The 16932-nt window shown below is 43.2% G+C and overlaps 1 protein-coding gene across 2 annotated transcripts in view; it reads right to left on the minus strand.

The window, feature by feature from the left end:
* The window catches only part of MOB3B (MOB kinase activator 3B), a 216397-nt gene extending 212832 nt beyond the window's left edge, over nt 1–3565 (minus strand). For both annotated transcript variants that reach the window (XM_078370411.1, XM_035307422.3), the window contains exon 1: nt 3305–3565. The gene's annotated coding sequence lies outside the window, so the exon portion shown is untranslated. The remainder of the gene's footprint in view (nt 1–3304) is intronic.
* Nucleotides 3566–16932: the final 13367 nt, after the last annotated feature.

Here is a 16932-nt window from a genome sequence, read left to right on the forward strand (position 1 = left end):
GGAACAAATTGTGAATCATGGTGTATGTAGGCTATCAGCAGAAGGATCAGACAATAAAATGAGTTAGTGCAAACCACTTAGTAAAAACAGCTATCAGCAGAGTTGTTCCAAATTAAAAATAGTACTACAAGCTTGTAAAGGAGTTGGGACATGAAAGCTAGTTAGCAGAAAATATACCCTTGCTACTTTTCATGAATTTCTCTAATAAAGCCTTTGCCTGTTCTCTCTATTAACTTTACTGGAATTATGTCAATTACTTTAGTCATTTATGGTGGCAGTCCTGCCAAGTGTTTTCTATGCAGGAGAAAAGAGAATGGCTGAGAAAGCTGTGCACTTCCAGTCAATATAGGTTTTCTGGTTGTCTGGCAGGGGTAGAAGAACAGTATGCTTTTATAAAGAACACATCTAATCAAAAGAAAAAGGATAACATCTCCACTGAAAAAAAGGCAAGGACACAAACTGACATCATCGCAAAGGAAGAAATACTACAGACAATATGAAAAATGTTTAATCCAACTTGATTTTTTAAATGCAAAATACGATGACAAACTACTCCCCTTCCATCAGTATGGCAGAAATGAAAAAGCATTATAATATAAAATGTGAGTGGGGGGTAAGGTATAGGACACAGGAGCCTTTGTGCATAACTGGGGAGAAAGTAAACTGGGACTTTTCAGGGAAATACGGCAATCTCAAATATCCTAGAGAAGGCATCAACCCCTGTGAGCTAGGTATCATGTCTTCAGAAATTGATTCCAAGTAGATAAGATTGTTCACTGGAACCTTGTTTATAATATCTCCCCCTTTTATATTCATTTTCACCTATCAATATTTTTTATTTTTCCCAGAATGGTTTTTTTTGGGGGAAGTTTTTAATTCTAACAGAAACTGTACAAACTTAGCTTCCACTATTTTTCTTAGTGGGATAGACCAGTGGGGTAGACAGTAGTGCCCTGTTTTTCTTACTGGGCTAGACCAGTGATGCCTTTGGGTACTTCTTGAGTAACTTTGGTCATTTTTGTTGCTTCTGGGTTGCTGCTGTTGCTAAATTTCAAAGGACTCCTTGGGGATAATTTTCATAATGAAATTCTTGTAAAGTACCTTTCAGTACTTCAAAAATGTTGTTTTCTGTTGCTGGTTCCACCGTTGGTAAGGTAAAGAGACATAGTACCCAGAAATCACTCGAGAAAGTGCTCTGTGTGTCACATTCCCGGCTTAGCTGTCTCGCTTCTTTTTTGTTAAATGGAAACGCAAAAGTTCTGTTAAGTTGGCAAAGGGAAAACTCTCAGAACTGCAGACCAAGCACCTGGTATCCACTGACAACGTCTGAGTGGGTACATAGATCATAAGTGTTCCACATAAGCCTCTTCCCCTGGGTTGAAGAGGAATCGAAAGTGTAATTGAGCTTCCTTGGAAGAGGGGCTGGCTGGGGATCCCACGGGAAAAGCCGGCAACAGCAGGTCAACTGCAAGGCTATGGGGAGGTATAGGTTCCAACAGGTGCACAGTCTCAGTCGGCCTCCCCTCAGAGGCAACACAAGTCGCTGGGCACCATCTGGCGACCCTGCCTTCTCGAATGGTTACACTGCTTTTGCCCTAGTTCTTTAATCAATAATCCACTCACTAAGAATGAACACAAAGTGTAAGCATCTAACTTGCGCAGGGAAACAGGGCAGCCTGCAACCCAACAGGCGCACGCTCAGGGGAACTCGGGGCCATCCTAAGCCACTTGTTCACTGGGACGTGGAAGCGGGAACAGTGCTCTGGCCGTACCTGCGTTGTGTCCTCAGTCCTCTTTTTCTACAATGCAGGAAGGGGACTTGGGATTTAAACTTCGAGTGGTACTCAAAGCCAGAAATCCACGTTCATTCCGGAGTGAGCCACCACACCACTATTTCCCGGCAATGTCATGAGGCTTCCTCATTATTTGCATCTAGGTTCTCTTTTTGGCGACTAGCCTGCCCTCCCGCCGTTGGAAACTCATGGACCCCAGAATCTCGGCTTTCCGCCTACCAGAGGTGCCCTGATCCCCTCCCACTGCCCTGGGAGCAGCCCAACCCCAACGCCTTTAGCTAGAGATTGAAATCCTCTGGAACCAACCACAGGACACTCTGGATTGAGGCGGAACCCGCTACCACTGTGTCGAAAGCAGCACCCTTCTAGGATTTGCGCCCTTTGCGGCGCGCCTGGGCTGAGATCTGAGAAATGCGCCCCGGGCCACAGGCAGCCGCGGAGGCGGGGAAGAAACAACTTTCCCTCCGCCCTCTAACCGCAAGGACCGGGTGGGGCGGCCTCGCGGGGTCCGGCTCCTCCGCTTTCCCAGCTGGGATCCCCTGCCGGAGCTGGCGTGGGGGCCGACGAGGGGGACCAGAGGGGCTGCCTTCTCTCCCCAGGCCCCACCAGATGTTGGAAAGGCAAACAATAGGGGAAACACGGAGAAACAAAAGGCCATTTGCCACGATCCCAGTCGACAGTGCCGCAAGGTCCCTGCCGGGAGGGTCAGCAGAGAGGGTCGGGAAAGAAGGCAAGGGGGCTCCCTAGAGATTTAGGGTCTCTGGTACTTGCCAGGCGCCAGGGGTCGGCGCTTTACCCTCCCTGCAGTGGTCTGAAGGTGGGAAGGGGCAATCAAAGAAAAGTTTAAGGATTTTCGCCTTCTTCCCCAGTTCAAGGAAAGGGAGGGGCTGGGATTCCAGATGTTTGACAGTTGTTGGCCCCAAAGTTAAGCGCGATTTGTACGGCCTTTCTACGCTCCCCACCTCCATGAGGCATCAACAGCCCCGGGGGCGACCCGGCAGACCTCGCGGAGTTCCGACGCTGCCTCGAGCTGAGACTCCTCCCTCAGGATCAGGACGCCCAAGCGTGGTCCCCAGCCCGGGCGCACTTGTGTAAAGTTTGTCTTCCCGCCACCCCACAGCCCAACACGCACCCGGCAGGCGTCCGCGGCTAGGGATGGGCTCGGAGACAGACGCACCCTGAAAGGAGGACGATCTTATTGATTTATATGTTTTCAAATCACGGCCACGGATCCCGGGGTGGAAAGTGGGCGACCCTGGTTCCTGCCGGGAAGTGCGCACGAGAAGCCGGCCCGAAGCCCCGACGCAGGCAGGGGTCCGAAGCGGACTCCAGTCCCGGAAGCCCGCGGCCGGCCGGCAGGGGACAGGTCCGCCGCCTCCCGCACCCTCCCGCACCCTCCCGCACCCGCGCCCAGGTGCGCCCCGCACCTCGCTGCCCGCCCGGCGGAGATCCCGAGCGAGTAGCCACCGGGCTGCGCCGCCTCCCCTCGCTCGGAGAGGGTTCTTACTCACCGTGGCGTTTTACCGCCAGCCCAGGGCCCGGTAGGCTCCCTTCGCCGGGTCAGCGGCAGCCAGCGCGAGAGGAAAAGGGTGAGCTCGAGGCAGGAGGGGCGTCGCTTGCCAGTCCACGCGAGGGACTCTGCGGCCGGTGCGCGCGGTCCCAGCGAGCCAACCGGCGGACGGGCGAGCGCCTGGCTCCAGCTGCAGCCGCCGCCGCTCCGGAGCAGCCCCCACAGGCACCCAGCGCGCCGCGCAGCCGGCCGGGGCTCGACTGTCTCGCGGGGTCTCCGAACGGGGACCTCTGGCGGCCGCCTGTGGAATGGCAGCTCCGTGGGGAGAAAAGTTGTCTTTGGGATCATCGTAAGGGATGGGAAATGACCGGTCTAAGGGGGCTCCCAGCCCTGCGGAAAAGACACTGACCCTCCTGCCAGGGCAGGGAAGAAGGTGTCGGATCAGAAAGGATGCGCTCTGCGTCCACAACGGTCACTTCCAAGGCACCTACAGAAGGGGAAACGGTGTGCCTTCGTCAGGATTTTCTGATTCTTGAAAAATATCATGAACTACCTGGCATAGAGCAGAGCATTAATCATTGGCAAATACTCAAATTCTAGCAGATTTACTAGAACACACAGAGAGTCACGGACGAACATGGATTTTAAAGCCCAACCCACAGCCTGCCACTCTCTATTTGTGTGGTCTTGGTCTATCTACAACCTTAAAGCCTCAGTATTCTCCGTAAATTGGCGGGGAGCAGTATCTACCTTGCAGGGTGATGGCTACGGGTATACTACATACAAAACGTTTTTTAGTTTATAGTAAGAGTTATCAAATACGAGCTTCCTGCCTTCTGTAGAAAAGGAATGGGATCGTTCACATTTTTCTATTCCCCATATGATCACATCTTAATGCATATCGAATGACAAGGTACTGCATTCCAGCATTCTTACACACCCTTCAAAGAGGTATGGAACTATACTAAGGAGAAATTAGGATACAAAGAGAAAGCATCCCTCCTCTAAAAGAGGTTTCTGCAGCCAACTACGAAATGAGACCTAAAATCACACACATTTCTTGCCATATCAAGTCATCTCAGATATTGTAAGAAATGTTTCATAAATAGTCATGACTTAATGATATTAACCCTGGATTAAATGACTCTAATTCTATGTTATTGTGTAATATAAAGATATCGATTGTGAATATAAGACTCAAACATGAGAAAATTGCCAGATACAAAAACACAGCCACTAAGCAATATTTCTGTTCATCACCAAGGAATCTCACTTCCAGAGTGCCCCAGTTTTTAACAGATGAACTTTAGAGTCAGACAGGCCCATGGTAGCTGAGTCTAACCTTTCTGAATCTCTGTTATCTCATCTTATAAAATGAGGATAATATAGGTAGCTGTCATTCAATGAAGGAATGCATACAACATGCTTAGCATAACACCTGTCACATGGTAAGTGTTCCAAGGTCACCACCTATGGTTCTTTCCAGCATATAGTTCTCATGCCACCCACGTGTAGCCCCTCCCTCATGAGTTTAAGAGACCCCAGCAGGTGTTATACACTCACACACACACAGGCTTCAGTGTCCCTTAAGGTGTTATTTGTTACCTTCTGGAATTAGGGACAGAAAGAGAATATTTTCAGATAGTTTGGTATAGACTGAATAATATTCACACTCCTTGCCCAAGTCAGTACAGATTAATTTCCATCATTTCCAACTCATGCTTTATGTATTTCCCATAAGAAAAAAATCATGCTGGTCAGTAGTATATGAAAAAAAAATTCCAAAAGGATTATTTTGGTAAACCACTTCATTACAGCTTCCCCTTAGAGGATACCGAAGGAGCACAGGGATATTGGAAAGGTGTCATTCTAGCAATATCATAATAGACAGAAGGCAATAGAGTAAAAGTGAAGAAAGCATATTTGCATAGTCATTGAAAAGCTTGGACCTGCAGTCATGTTACTCTGGGCAGCAGTGCTCAGAGTTCAAGGGCTACTCAAAGCAAATTTGGTGAAAGGCTATTTCTGTTCATTTTGGCTGAGTCTGACTACCCAGTTCATTGTGCTCATGTGTGCTAATTGCAATTGTTACAGGCAGTTACTAACGAACAGCAGACATCCTCAAGAGTCCTTCCTTTTATCTTAAGCAATGTGAGTTCACAAATCTAAATATGTACCTAATAAATCTTCAATAGTAAAGCATACGTTCTCCTTACCTGCTTCTATTTTGTTTTCAAAACCCTAAATAGTCACAGGGATAGACAAATTGTCTCAATGCTTATGGGAGCTTCTGTGATAACAGAATTTATGTTAATGAGATCTGGGGACTGAAAAGAAACAAATGTGCATGACCCTAAGTACTGAGGTAATGGCGACTCAAATAATAGCAAATTTATATATGTGATATATATAGATTTGTAAATATATATATAGAGACACATAAGAAGATATATGTATATACACACACACATACATTTTAGAGACCACATATATCTTTTAAGCAATTTCAAACCATGCAAGAATCCACGTAGGATCTTAAGGCATATTTTCTGCTAGCATACTTCTCAACATTTATAATGACACTAAATGTCTATCGTCATTTCCTCTGAAATGCATGTTACATCAATCCCATTTTGTGAAAGTGGAACTAAGGCATAGAAAGGTCAGAGTTCGGGAGCTGGGAAGAATGTATGACAGTGTTCAAAGTTGTTTCAGTGACAGCTGAACAAGATAGTGTGGTTTGGAATCATAAAGGACAATTATCTGCCTTCTGGTCTATAGGAATAGAGTGAATGTTCTTTCCCCAGTTTAAAAGAAACATATTGAAAAGAGACTATACTCTTTCCTCCTCCTCTTAGAATCTGTTTTGTTTACAATGACCCAGTGCACCTTCATATGTCTCTATCAGTTGGTATTTTTTTCTTATTTAAAAATACCCAAATACCCATGTGGTTGAGGCTGCAGTGAGCTATGATTGCACCACTGCACTCCAACCTGGGCAACGGTGAGAATCCATCTCAAAAAAAAAAAAAAATAGTTTGCGTCTTCAATAAGTGAGTCTTCTCAAGAGATGAGCCTGCTGTTTCTGCTCTGGCTTAACATAAGCCAGATGAGGTACACTTGTGATCTGCCTCAGTATTCTCAGTAATGGAGAGGAGTTCTCTCACTATGAAACAGGTCAACTTAGATATGATCCAAAAAGGTTAGTTGCCAGGGGAACCAAAGTCTGACAGAGTCACATCTACAAGCCCATATCCTGGACCTCCAAATTAATCCTAGAGTGAGACTTTAGCATCTTTCACAAATAGAAAAATCAGACGACTGTGTGCTCAATGGTTTTGGGATGTTGTGCTTTCTAAGCAATTAATACAGAAAGATGTAGAAAGAGAAGAGGCTAGTGACTCATGAGTGCTTCCAATGTGATATAACGCTCCTTTCTCCTCTAAACAGGAAAATAGTGAAAATCTCAAATAGACGTTCTCTCTTTGAGAAACACAGCTTTACTGCTTTTGTGATCAATGCCCATTGCCTTCTCCAACAAATCAGTCATTAATTCCCAACTGCCTTGCATTGCAAATACAGGAAAAAAGTCTTTTGTATCTCCTTAGCTCTCTTTGAATGTCTGTGGGAAAGAAATGAAGGAAGTAAACTTTTCTGCTCCCAGACTGAAGGTAGCTTTTGATAAACTTGGAAGCTCTCCAAACCACACCCTGCCCTCCTGGCACAGAAAATAAACAAGACTTTTCATTTTACATCATAATTAAGGCAAAAGACAAAAGTGAAGGTATTATCCAACCTGATCTTCTTTAGCCTCTAGCTGTTCTACCTACACAGGACTATTTTCTCAAGATTCCAATTAGGTTTGATATACTGCTCAATATTAATTTCCTCTTAAGAAGCTAATTTACCATTTGGAAAGCCCCTTGGGTTGAATAATCACTGAATTTCTAAATGGCCTCTGGATAGCCTCAATTGCATTAGTGTTTCATGTCCAGTAAGTAATATGAAAGAGGTTTGCCTTGGGTATTTAACAGCCCTTAATGATGATTTTCAGAAGGAAAAAATCCTTCTGAAAAGATTTTTGGAAAAGTTTCAGTTAAAAATTTCCCAAGTCTTGTTGTCTAATGCTCAACAGAGTCTCTGTAGAAATGAATAGATAACTTCCTTCCTTCATTTTTCCCTTCCTTTTTTTCTTTCTTTTATCCTGCCCTCTTCCCTCTTTTCTTTCTTTCTCTTCCCTTCTTTGTTAGAGGATGTATGATGGCTAGGTAACTCAAAAGGTTTCTACCCAGTGTCCCAGAAGAACAATTGTCCCTTTTAATAAAATGAATTACATTTCCATTCCCTTTCATTGTCTTTTCATTTTCCCGTGTTTTTTTTGGCGGGGGGGGGGGGCAGTTCTTTCAACAGATGATAAATGATGTTTTCATTTGAAATTGCTTCTTACTACTGCTCAGATGATCAGCACGAGAGGTCAAAAGTAAAGCATATGCACTAGTAAGAGAATCAGGCTGTGGAAAAGGGTCTCTAAGACCCCAATGTCCAAGAAGAAGACAGGGACCCAAACATGCCCATCACCCATTTGAGGCTCCTAGCCTGTTAGTGTAGAGCCAGATCTTGTACTTGTAGTTGGAGGAGCACAGCTTGTTAGAACCCAGATCTCATGGCTTTCAGTCCAGAAATATTTCTTGGTTTGGGAGTTGTTTTTCATTGTAATTATGGTACTCTTGTGAAAAGGCCATTTTATAGGTCAATTATTTGGAAGGGCCATTTCCTCTTCGTTTGGTACGGAATAGACATGCTTGCCTTGTTCATTTGGCAATGCCCTGAGCTCTTCAATCTCTCAGTCTTGTCTTTAAGAAATGATGGTTTGCCTGTAGGATGCCTGGTGCTTTCCTCAGGGCCCTGCTCTTCTTATATTTGATTTCTCTGTCAACCTTTTACACTACTACATATATCCAGAGTGAGATATAAAAAGAAGAGAAAGAAAGCAAAAGGAAATAAGGAAGTGGGAAGCAAAAGAGGAAAAAAGGAAGGGAGAGAGGGAGGGAGGGAAGAAGGAAAGAAGGGAGGGAGAGATGTTGAAGATTATCAGTGGCTTATAGAGAAAACTTAACAATCATATATGCCTTTGTTAAATTTTAATACTTGCAGTCATGTCTATTATAAAGGAATAGAGAAGTGATTAAAAACGATCTCCCTTCCTTCACCCCTGCTCTCCCTACTCCTACCCTCCCACCCCCCAGGTCATATTTCACTGTATCTTCTTGGATGATGACATAGGAGTCTGGCATTATGTTCCTTTAATTTTTTCTGCCTTTTGTGGGGTTTGTTTGCCAACCACCTTTCTTATCCCACCTGCAGTTTCCTCATTCCTTGCTTTATTTTTGGAAGAACACATCTACCCAGACACTCCTTTCTTTGTTACCTCTCAAGTCGTCTAGCTGAAATGTGTTGACCTTGACCCTTATCGGCAGAACTGCTCAGCTGACCCGTGGACTCTTGTGAAATAATAAGTGGCTGTGGTTTTAAGTTGCCACATTTTGGAGTGATTTGTTACGCAGTTTTATTGTGGCAATAAATAACTGATACAGATAATATGGTGGTTTTGATAAATAAAAGAGTGCTTGGCCTGTAAGTAGACAATAAATGTTGGACTGGAATGAACTGGCAGATAGAGTAAATTAATATTCATCAATAGGGGCTTCATTAAATATGTTGTGACATAGCCTAACAAGGGAACAAAGTGCAGGTATTAAAAACAATGAATAGAAATTCAATGAGTTGATGGCTTAGGATGTGTGCATTTGCCTGCTTATATATCATATTACATATTAGTAAAGAAAGCCTGTATACAAGCAGCAGGTATCATATGATCCCCTTTTAATATTAAAAAAACTACATTGTATATATTCATAGGAAAGCATCTGGCAGTACATATTCCAAAATGTTGACAATGGTTCTCTAGGTAGAATAATAACAGGTAATTAAAATTTTTTCTATACTTATTTATTTTATCTGAAAATGTTCAATTTTATTTTTTATAATAACAAAAGAATAAATTGATAAGATACTTTTTTCGTGACTTCAGGACACATGGGGTGAGCTACCCTGATATGACATTTTGTCTTTCTCGCCCCAAAGCACACTGAAGATCTTGAAGGGCACCCAGGGAGAGGGAAGGGGACAAAGGCAGGCTTTGTTGAACACCAAATGAATGTGCTGAGCCATTGTTCCAAGACAGCTCTGTATTCTGAAGCTCAGCATGGGCCAAACTTAACCCCTGGGTGAAATATGTGATTCAACTGGCATTGTCAGAAGTGGCAAACGGATTTTCTCCTCCTAAATGTGGGGTGACTGTGGAGGCCTACCAAGGTGACTCTCCCATCAACCAGAGGTAGCAAGAAATGGCAAACCTGCCATGACCTCTACTGTCTGCTTTCTGTATTGCTGCCTCAGTCATGCCCCTTCTCTTGCCTTGTTTTGGTGAAGAGTGTCTGGCCAGCAGCCCTGCCTACCCTCTCTTTCTTCTGGTCCTAGCACCCTGCCGCAGCCCAAGTGATTCCAGCAAGCTGCACTTCAAGGGGCCCACCCTCCAGGCCACAGTGTAGGTTCATGACCCAAGCATCACCAATCAGAGGGATTCTTCTCTGAGAATTTATACACGGACCCTGAGTCAGCAAGCAAGGATGATATAAGCCACAGTTCTCTGCCGCCATCCCCTTTTCACCCCTCTCATTTATGGATAATTTATCTGCAAAAGGGGAAAAAGAAACAACAAGGGAAGTACAGCTGAGAGAAACACCAAAAGAAAGAGTTGAAGACATTGTTTAAATTCCTGCATGCAGCAGTGCCCAAGCCAGTGCCAACCCTGGAATTCCTATCTACAAGGGTCAATGGATTCCCTTTTGCTTAAGTTCATTTGAGCTGGGCTCCTGTCACTTGCCACAGAAAGAGTTCTAATATAGTTAATAACCTGTAGACAGCTCAGAGAATATCTCAGAGTTATTAAGTGTTAAAGGACATTTGAGACCATTTGCCTCAGCATCTAGTGCAGCTCCGGATATGCGCAACGTGGAAGGCAGGGAACTAACATTTATTGAGCACCTAATATGGGTTAGGACCTGTGCTGGACATTTTCACATATATAAGTTCATCTGTTCCTCCCGATGACCTTGGATGGTGAGTATTATTACCCTCATTTTGAAAACTGGGAAACTTGCCTAAGGAAAGTTCAAACAGAGATTCTTTGGTGCTCTTGATCATGACTCTGTTTCCTTGCATGCATCAGCTCTGTAAGAACTGAGATTAGTGTTTAGGGAGTTGTAGCTGGTGCAGTAGATACCTTAGATGCACTGCGTCACATCACATCTCTTGACACATCTCTGATTTCAGTGCACTTATGATGTGGCCTCTATCCCAGATCTCAAGCACTCAGCAGCCATCATTTCGCTGTCTGCCCCTGGACTGTTTCCACAGATGCAGGAGCTTGCTCAGTCTAGGAGAAAGCAGAGTGTGTGTGCTGCAGCGAGGGAGGGCTGAAGTCCTCAGGGACAACCAATGGAGCATGAGAGCCAATCAATCAATACTTGAGGTGAGCAATTATGGGAGGCATTCTTTACATTTCTTAGAGATCCAAGGAAAATGTAGCCCCAGTTGCCTGAAATGGCCAGTTGCCAAATTCATCCTTATACTGGCTTTCCCTCCTTTGTGTTGCAGGCTGACTGATCCCTCACTCCCACTTACTACAATCACCTCCCAAATAAACTAACTGCACACTAGTCCTTGTCTCAGGCTCTGATTGTGGGGAATTCCAAACCAAGATACTTCGTTTCCTGGTAGACTGGAAATGAAGACCATCTTGTGTACTGACTAGTAAAGGAAAAGGTTATTGTTGTGAGATCTGTAAGAAAATAAGCTCAGCTTAAACCAGCGAGAGGCCATGAAACTGAGTGAACAATTCCAAGCTAGGAAATGTGTTAAGAAACAGTCTCTTACATAGAACCCCCTTTGAGAAAATGTACTCAAAGTGTATAACTTACACATGCCTGTAAGGAAATACATCTTAATATGAATTATGATTATGAATTATTCTTCTCTTTGGAGTAAATTTCAAAGGACATTCCTGAGGCCTTCTTCACTTCTGTTACCTATCAGTCTTGATCTGCCCCCTCCGGAATCACAATTCTTGTCACTATAGTTAATACCTCCCCCTTGTTTTTTCTGTGACTCAAATTAGGTAGAATATACTTCGCCATCATTCTCCACTTAGAAGGCAGCATAGCACGTTTGTTCAGAGTATGGTATGGGCAATAAAAGAAAGTCAAATTCTAGTCATCTGGGTCACTTGGTCTGTCACCCTGGTTTTGCTGTGGAAACAAACAACTGCTTGTGATAGTTAATTTCTAAGTTGTCCACTAGGCTAAGGGATGCTGACATAGCTGGTAAAACATTATTTCTGGATGTGTCTGTGAAGATGTTTCTGGAAGACATTAGCAGACTGAGCATAGAAGATCCCCCCTTACCAATGTGGGAGGGCATCATCCAACCCACTGAGGGCCCAGAGAGGACAAAAAGGCAGAAGAAAAGCGAATTTGCTCTCTCTTCTGGTGCTGGAACACCCACCTTCTCGGTGGTCTTTGAACTTCAGGACTTACACTACCTCAGCACACCCACCCTCCCAATCCCCATCCCATTTCTCAGGCCTTCAGGCTTGGGCTGAATTATACTACTAGCTCCCCTAGCTCTGTAGGTCAAAGACAGCAGAGCAGGGGATTACTCGGCTTCCATAATCATATTAGGAGTCAATTCCCACAATAAATACCAGTCCCCCACTCTGTTTCTCTGGAGAACCAAGATGAATGATTAATGCAACTCCAAAACTTAGTGGTTTAAAACTGCAAAGATTAATGCATGGCTTATGCAACATGCACATCTTGATGGGGGTGGGAAAGGGGGCTCTGCTCATGGCTCCCACCAGAGGACTTAGGCTGCACAGTGCCACCATCTGGAATGTTAGTGGCCACTGTGGCAGAGTGAAAAGGAGGCAAAGCTGATGCTGGTTCTTTAGCCATCCATCTGAAGTGAAAAATGCTGCTTGTTCATATTTCACTGGCCAAAGAGAGTCACGTGGTCGTGCACAAGTTTCACTGAAAGGGAAAGTACAATCTTTCTTGCTGATAAGAAAGGAAAAAAAAATGGGGGAGATTTTGAAAAATGTCTTTCCCATTTAAACAATCATTTAACCTATACTTCAGTGTTCTCATCATGTACTGCGGATATCCACTTTACAAGGTTATTATGAGAGTTAAATGTGAAACTGTAAAGAACTTGGCACACAGCCGTTACTCAGTAAGTGCTGCTATTTTGACTGTGATCCATTGTTTACCTGAAATATAATATTCAGATTTACTCCAATCTTTCCTACATCTCTGGGAATAAAAAGCTCTTGAACCTTTTTCTGGAGGTGGCATTTTCTAGTCTTTAAAAATGAGTCCAGTGCCTTTTCCCTGAATTTCTCCAAATTCTGACTATTCCGAGATACAGATTCTAGCTCAGTGCTCCTTACACAGAAAGGTTCTATTACTAATGAATGAGAAAATACTTTCTGCTTTAAAGAAGAGCTACACCAATATTAAATGAGAATAATTATATTTATTATTTATGGCAAGTATTATTCTAGTACTCAGAAAAATTCAGCATAAGTTCATTAGAACAGAATGGGCCACGTTAGAAAGAACGTATTATGTTTGAAAAACTAGGACCGGGTACAAAGTTACTATGATAGTATGGGCTCAGTGGGCCAAGTATGTTATTACAGTTTCAATGGAACCATTATCTTGTCAACAGAACACATGGTGAAACCTGAAGAGGCTTCCTCTGGCTTCATGACAGTGAGTAGACTCTGGCTTTCCCTAGGGAAAGCAGGAGCCTGGTAGGGTCTGAGCAAGAGCCTGAGGCATAGACTGTGCCCATCCTTCCCTTCTCCCTCCACTCATCCCAGTTTTTGGTTTAGAAAGCAGCATTTTGAATATCTAGTCACAAGACTTTCTCATTGTCCTCGGGGTGTGTTGCTGCCCCCCATACCCTCCTTGTTCCCAATTGAAGGTCATTGAACTCGTTTTTCTTTTTTAAAAAATTTATTTATTTTTATTTTATTCTTGAACTCTAGTTTTATAAGGTGTTTATTCTTGCAGAATTTGGACCAGGGACTCTTTCTGTTCAGCAAATGATTCAGTGCATGTGGACCCTGGGGTTGTTTACATTTTCAGGAACTGCTATTGCGAAACTAAAGAAGTTTCTTTTACGTAGCAGGGTTGCTTTTGCCAGATGAATTAATTTGCTCAAGTTATTTTTAAAATGTGCTTTCCCTTAACTTCTTAGAGAAGCTCTGATCTCCTCTTGCTTGTGTGGGTCTAGGCCAGAAAAAAAAAACGCTGAAGCTATTAATGGAAGCCAGAGAAAATGTCTCACCAAGATGAATCAAAGAAGGTTCTCAGCTTTGACTCCAAACCCTTTAACTTTCTGAATGCTGGGCTAGCATACTAGCTGGTCCAGTCTCCAGCAGCTTAAATGACTTATGTGTCTAGAACCAGGAAGACCATGCATATGAGTCTCAAACTGTTTCTACAAGTGTGTGTGGAAGGGGGAACCCTATGATTGAGTATTCATCCAGAAGAAACTTCCTCTGCTGCCAACAGGAACCACCACAGTTCAGCAGCAGTGGGACTACTGGAGGCAGTCAGAGTGCAGAGCACAAACCCTCTACCTCATTGGGTTCAAGTGGCCTGAAATGATTCATCAGGCTGCTTTGCAAACATTTTATTTAACAATTGATATTTAGGCCAGGCACGGTGGCTCACGCCTGTAAACCCAGCACTTTGGGAGGCCAAGGCGGACAGATTATGAGGTCAGATTGAGATCATCCTGGACAACATGGTGAAACTCCATCTCTACTGAAATACAAAAAGTTAGCCAGGCATGGCGGTGTGCACCTGTAATCCCAGCTACTTGGGAGGCTGAGGCAGGGGAATTGCTTGAACCCGGGAGGCGGAGGTTGCAGTGAGCTGAGATCAGGCCAATGTACTCCAGTCTAGCAACAGAGCAAGACTATGTCTCAAAACAAAACAGAAAACAAACAAAAACAACTGATATTCAGAAATAACTTTTTATGACATAGTTTCTTATCTTTTGGGGGAATCAAAGACGCCTTTGAGAATCTGAGGAAGGCTATGGAGAAATATCTGACGAAGCCTGTGGGGAAAAACTGCCACTTGGAAAAATTTATATATGCAAGCTGTTCCTTAAAATTTTAGTGGTATCATTGGGATGACATCCAAAAACTGTCAGGGAACTCCACACATCCCCTTGCTTCAGAATTTGGAGAAATTTGAACCTGAGATTAATGGTATGTAGATACTATCCATTCATTCAGAGCTTACTGACTTCCTGTGTCATGGCAGCACTATGCTGGAAGCTGGAAATACAATGATATATAAGACAAGGAGCCAGCCTTGTGGAACTCACAGTCTAATGGGAGACAAAACAAACCCATAATGATGACACATGATAATGAGTTAAGAGCTGTGCTAGAGCTGTAAGTGTAGAAGCAAACAAGAGCCCCAAGTAGAGCGTAATTAATTCAACATATATTTAATAAAGACATTATGTGCCAGGCAATCAGGAATAAGCTAGTACACAGACAAGATCCCTATCCCATGGAGCTTAAAGTCTGAAATACTCTCAACTTGAAGTTGGAGGAGAGGCCTGGAAGAACATGATGCCCACCTAAGGTGAATCCTGACTGACAAGTCAAGTTCATCCAGGTAAAGTGGGTAAAGTATTGCAGGTTGCGGGAGCAGCACTTGTACAGGCCAGTAAGAGCAAGGTGAGTCAGGAGAAACTACAAATAATTCATCAGGGCTTTCCACAAAGACAGGAGCAGTGAGAGACAAAGGTGGAGAGGTATGCTAGGGGCAGATCCCTGAGGATCCTGTGCTTCACCATGGATTGTGGGTTGAAGGTTGTCAATGAGGGCTTTTTAAGGCAAATCAGGAGTTTCATATTAGAAAGATCACTATCACAAATGGAGAAAATTAGGCAAAGGGGAGGGTGTGGATGGTGGGTGAAATTACAGAGACTAGAAGGAAGGAAGGTGTTGAATTAATCTAGATAAGAAATGATAAGGTCTTAACAGTGGTAGTGGGGATGGAGTAAAGTGGACAGATTGAAAAAATGGGATGAGGCCTCTGAAGAGTAGCTCACAGGCAATTTTTTCATTCCCTACAATGACATTTGCCTAAGGCAAAACTCTCTATTATGTGCAATAAGGCAGTGATGGGCTCAAGCTAAGGAAATAATCTTGCTACTGACATGGTATCCCTGGAATCATGGCTGTAAAATTGTTGTTTAATAATCAAATTTTGGAACTTTACATTTAATTGTTTAATGCTGATGATGATTATGACAGGGATAAAATGGTTAATAGCTTCAACCCAAGTTTACTGAGCACTTACTGTGTGCCAGTTACCATTCCAAGCATTCTGAATGTATTAACCCACTTAATCTTCAAGTGACTTTATGGGGTAGGTTCTATTCTTAAAGAATAGATGAGGACACTGAGGCAGCACAGAGAGGTTAAATACCTTGTCTAAGGTCATACACCTAGGAAGTGAGAAAATAAGGATTTGAGCCTGAAAGTCTGATTCTAGGACTCAAACTTCCAACAATTCTATCAGCTTACAGTGACAAACATAAATTATGGTCCTTCTCCATAAAACTCAACATGAGCATTGAAACTGACTTTTTACCATTTATTACGAACATTCTGAACAACCACAATAAAAAGTAGTGTGGAAACAGTATTCACGTCTCCAAAAACATCTTACGAGGGGTACATGAAGCAAAATGCTGGGTGTGCGTGTTTTTGCAGATTCAGGCTCCAAATAAAAAAAAGCAGAAAAAACAAACAATGGTGTTTTTAAACAATGAATGTTGTTTTCCTTTAGCCATAAGGGAATTTTAAAACTTGACAAACCCATTCAGCTTTCAAAGCATTCCACATTCCCCACCCACAAGCAAATGCCAAAAGGTGCCAGTTTGAGCCAACTCAGCTCAGAAACGACTTTCTAAATACTGGATCAGATTTCTTGAATGTCCGCACTCCACAGATGGATACTTACTATTGTCCTAATTGGTTTGATGAAAAGTACTTAGTAATTTATCAAGCAATTAATTAAATAAAAATACCAACAACCAAAATTTCACCAAGACATGAGATAGTATGGCACAAATGCAGAAACAGAAATTTCAAAAGATTGAAGTTTACCACTTCAGAAAGACTGAAAAATTGCTGCCTAAAGTCTTTGATACTTTAGAGCTAGGTTGTGCATAGGCTTAATTTTTAATGAAGACTCTTCTGGAAAAAGAAGTTTTTGATTAGATAAAGAAAGTGATTTCCTTGATTTGCAGGAAATAATTCTTTTTGGGAAGAACAAATAAATTAATATTTAATATCCTCATTACATCCATCTGGCTAACGTTTACTGGAAGCATGCCATATGCCCTGGCCCCATCCTAGGCACTGAGGTACAAAAATGAAGAAGTCAAGAATCGTGTTCTTTAGCCTAG

The sequence above is a fragment of the Callithrix jacchus genome, chromosome 1, assembly GCF_049354715.1.
Source record: "Callithrix jacchus isolate 240 chromosome 1, calJac240_pri, whole genome shotgun sequence".
Lineage (NCBI taxonomy): Eukaryota > Metazoa > Chordata > Mammalia > Primates > Cebidae > Callithrix > Callithrix jacchus.